We start from the raw sequence: 4418 nt of genomic DNA, 5'->3' as shown, positions 1-4418 counted from the left end.
ATCGGGCCCCCAGCAGCCCCTGCAAGAATAGGGCTTCCTCAGGCCGATTCCGCCACCAAGCCCCACTGCTTAGGACCGCACACGGGGGTCCCGCCCACCCAGGGTCGCACATGGAGGTCCTGACTACCCAGGGCCACACACCGGGGTCCCGCCTGCCCAGGGCCGCACATGGGGGTCCCAGCCGCCCTGCCTGCAGTATGCAAATTAGCCACCATCTTTGTTGGTGGTTAATTTGCATATTGTGCTGATTAGCCAATGGGAGGCGTAGCACAGGTATGGTCAATTACCATGTTTGTCTATTATTAGATAGGATGAGAGAACTTTGGAAGTTGTCACAGCCATGCTTAGAAGAAAATGATAAGCAGAGTGAAAATCAACATTACTTGACTCATCAAAGAACTGGACTTGCAAAAACTAATCACCACTCTGAAATCTGAAGAGACAGAAAATGTGGAGAATCACAACTGAGATCAGAAACAGAAGCCTCTGGAGCCATAAACTGATAGGAGCCGTTAAAAGGTAACTTTGGTGAATTACTGGAGGCATAAGCGTGAGAAAATCATGGAGACCAGGCAGGGAATCTCTCAACTTCATAGTTTCACCTCCAATTACCCCTCCAGGCCATCACAGTAAACCTCTAAGAAAGAGCTCTTCCTCATGACTGTGGCAGGGGAAGGTGAATGTTAATTACTGTTTATGCCAATAAACAAAATATTAGTTATTTTTCCTTGTGTAGCAGAGTAGCATAAACAAGGGTCTTGTACATGTTTTAAAACAGTCAACTTCCACTATGTGCAAAGGGGAGGAAATAATTGTATAAACTCCCTGTACATTTTAGATATAATTTTAGTACACAGCCTTCAAATTTTCATAATGTTTTCTTGTCCAATTTGAACAAAATGGTTTTCTCCCAAATATGCATTCAGTGAATAATCACTTCAAATGCTCTACTGTAATAAACAATGGAATATTTAAAAGCATAAAGAAGAAATGTTTAGGATTTCTAGCTTTTATTTTCTCTTTACCCCTAATGGCTTTGCAAATTCAAATACAATGAAAGTATATTAAAATGACCTTTTAGAAAAAATTCATATAGTAAGTTTTCCCTTTCTTAACAGCATAATGTGCATAAACTAACCCTATCTGTTTTATTTTGTGTTACAAAACTATAGAGGATTTTTAGTATGGCTTAGGTTAGCATTCTATAAATGCCGGTACGGCAGAAGAGCAGAACAATTTCCTTTCTACAAATACTTTAGTGTATTTCTTATATTTTAAAATATATGGACTTGCTATAAATATACTTTGCACATGATTCAAAATTAGCTATTTTATGAGTGTGGGCTTTGAGAAAGATTAATCTTACTGTGTGAAAGAAATTTCCGTTTTCAAATGAGGTCTTCTATTTTAGAGATAACACATGTATTCTGGAAAATACTCAATGCTATATATTGTAGTACATATACGGAATATCTGTATACATACTTAAAAATCAAAGGAGTTGCACTGTATAATCAGTTGAGTGCACTCTAGATATTTTGAAAATATGAGTAAAATAAAAATTCTTGTGAATGTATAATTTAAGAAATAATTTTGAGCATGCATCAATGTTTTATTCCCATAATATGAAGCCTCATTTTCCAGCATTAAATTATGTTTTAAAAGAAGAAAGTACACTTTATTTTATTGCCAAAATGGCATTAGGACCTGGCACTCCCTCTCATAAAGTTCCGCCATGCACAATAACAGAAAACAATAACAAAGCAAGCTTCTTGCCAAAGTACTTAACATACACGTTTCATAGAATAGAAGTGCAGTTAGTTCCTTACCTGACAAAGGCATTTACAAAGGCGGAGATGGCATAAAAATTTAGAGAGGGGAGGGAGTAGGACAGGATGCAATATTCTATTGAGAATTTATAATTCAATTTATGCCTGGCCTAACCTATTTGAACAAAGGTCTACAATTATAATTGCAAAGCATGATTTTCAAAAGGGCACCAATTGAAAAACATCCCAAACATTAAATGACAGGCATACAGATTATACAGAAGCAAAGCATGTCACCTTGTTGGTTTAAAACCATATCTTAATATTTGATATAAGTATTTGTTTCTAGAATGACACAAAATAGTAAAAAAATCAATAAATAAAAATGTTACTCTTTGTTTAGAAACTCTTCAACAACCATCTGTCTACTGGTATTTATCACCTCTGTTCTAGAGCTTGGCTGTATATGCTTTACCAAACCAGGATATCAGAAAAAATAAACTGCTTCCTGGTTGGCTTTACTTAAGACCTCAATTTGACTGAAATTATATTCTTATCTTCTTGAAGATTAGAAACAATATATAGCAATTTACCTAAATTCATTGAAATTTTTATTCTTTCATTAAAAATTTTATTGGTAGTTTAGTATACTTTAATACCACACTTGGAGAACCACAAAAGACAACATTCAAACAAGTAGTGTACACACTAAACCTCAAATTCTCTCATGCATGTGTCCTTGAAATGCATTTCCTGTGATACCATGGAAGAATCCTATTTCCTTCAGCAACAATACTACTGTAATTACTTGACAGCACAATATTTCCTTTCTGACCAACCTCCATGCCCAACTGTCAAAGTTGCAGCAACCTAGGCCAACTTGTGGACCTTCTTCTTCGAAAACAAGCTCAATATAGGCGGGGTCTTCAGGCATCCCCAAAGCAACAATGTGAATTGAACTGCAATTATTTTGATCCACTTCCAATGTTCCCTGACTTAGTACATGGCTCTTCCCTCTTTTAAAACCATGCAACTTTATGCTGACAATTAGAATAATCTAATTATGACTGGCTCTGTCATAATTAGAATTATTTTTGACTTCTAGTTTCAAAAACCCAGAATAACAATGTCTTTAAAAAACTTAGAAAGGTATTTAACGCTCATATTTCTGTGGCATTCTAGAGTCTACATGTAGCGTTCTGTATTGTCAGGTATCTAGGCTCCTTCTGACTTGCCTCTAAGGCATGGCCTCTTTGCCGACCTAGTTCCAAAAGGCTTTTCTAGCTCTAGCCCTTACATTGGCATTCCAGACAAAAAGAAGAACAAATACTAGTAAAGGAGACAGCACACAACCCATCACTTTAAAGGCATATTACAGAATTGGCACACACCACCTCTTCATATCCAACACTATGCATAAAGAAAGATAAGAGATATAGTCCTTATTCCAGATAGCCAAGTACTAAGATAAAAACGGATAATTTTACTCTAGCTATTTCTTAGCTATTCTTTTTCAGGTTATTTATCAATTGGATAAAGCTCATCTTTTTTAAGATTCCTCTAGTAATTCTTGTTCTTATTTTCAAAACACAAACAAAAAAAACTTCTTCTAGTTAAATGAGGACATCTTAGATGGTTATTAAATTCTTGAGTTCCTGAAAATGCATATCTATTTTTGTCTTATAGATATCACTGTCAAAATTCTGATACCAACCTTATTTTCTCTCCTTTGTAAATTAATAAGACACTTCACCTTGAAACCTCTAGAATTAAACTTTCCCTTTAAGTCTCAAAATGTTACTTATATATCTTGAAGTAGACAACTCCAAAATAAACTTCCAAGGTACAAGGAGAACTATTTCAAAAATTTAGATTCAGATACTGTTTCTAGAAACTTTTCTTATACTTTACCTTGAAAATTAGCTTTTGTCCATTTTTTGGTCTAATGTTTCCAAGACTTTAAGATATATATGTCGAATCTTCTTATGCCATCACCATGCCATCACCAGGCATGTAATTTTATTTGAGTCATTTTACCTACTAAATTATATTTTTCAATGTAGTCACTCTGTTGATTATATTTACTCATGTCCTAAATTCTCCTGTTGGATTTTCACTTAAATCTATTTCAGTTGGACACATGGAAATTTAGTACAGTGTTTAATTTTACATGATTTTTTTCTTTTTCATCTATTTCTGTCTGTGTGTGTGTTTATTTTAGGTTTATTTTCCTTTTGCAAGTATAAATGCTTAAGGATATTTAATTCAGATTTCAAAATTATGATACAGTTTTCCTCTGTTTTCAATTATTTTCTAGTTCTAACATATTTTGATTCTTATTGTCTAAATTTTGCCAAAAGAGTTTGGCCTATGAATGTGGGTGGAAATAATCAATACTACCTCCTGATCTGTCTGTTTTTGTTTTTTTTAAAATATATTTTATTGATTTTTTACAGAGAGAAGGGAGAGAGATAGAGAGTTAGAAACATCGATGAGAGAGAAACATCGATCAGCTGCCTCCTGTACATCCCCCACTGGGGAAGTGCCCACAACCCAGGTACATGCCCTTGACCGGAATCGAACCTGGGACCCTTCAGTCCGCAGGCCGACGCTCTATCCACTGAGCCAAACAGGTTTCGGCTCCTGATC

Source organism: Myotis daubentonii, chromosome 3, assembly GCF_963259705.1.
Source record: "Myotis daubentonii chromosome 3, mMyoDau2.1, whole genome shotgun sequence".
Taxonomy (NCBI): domain Eukaryota; kingdom Metazoa; phylum Chordata; class Mammalia; order Chiroptera; family Vespertilionidae; genus Myotis; species Myotis daubentonii.
This window is presented reverse-complemented; position numbering follows the sequence as displayed.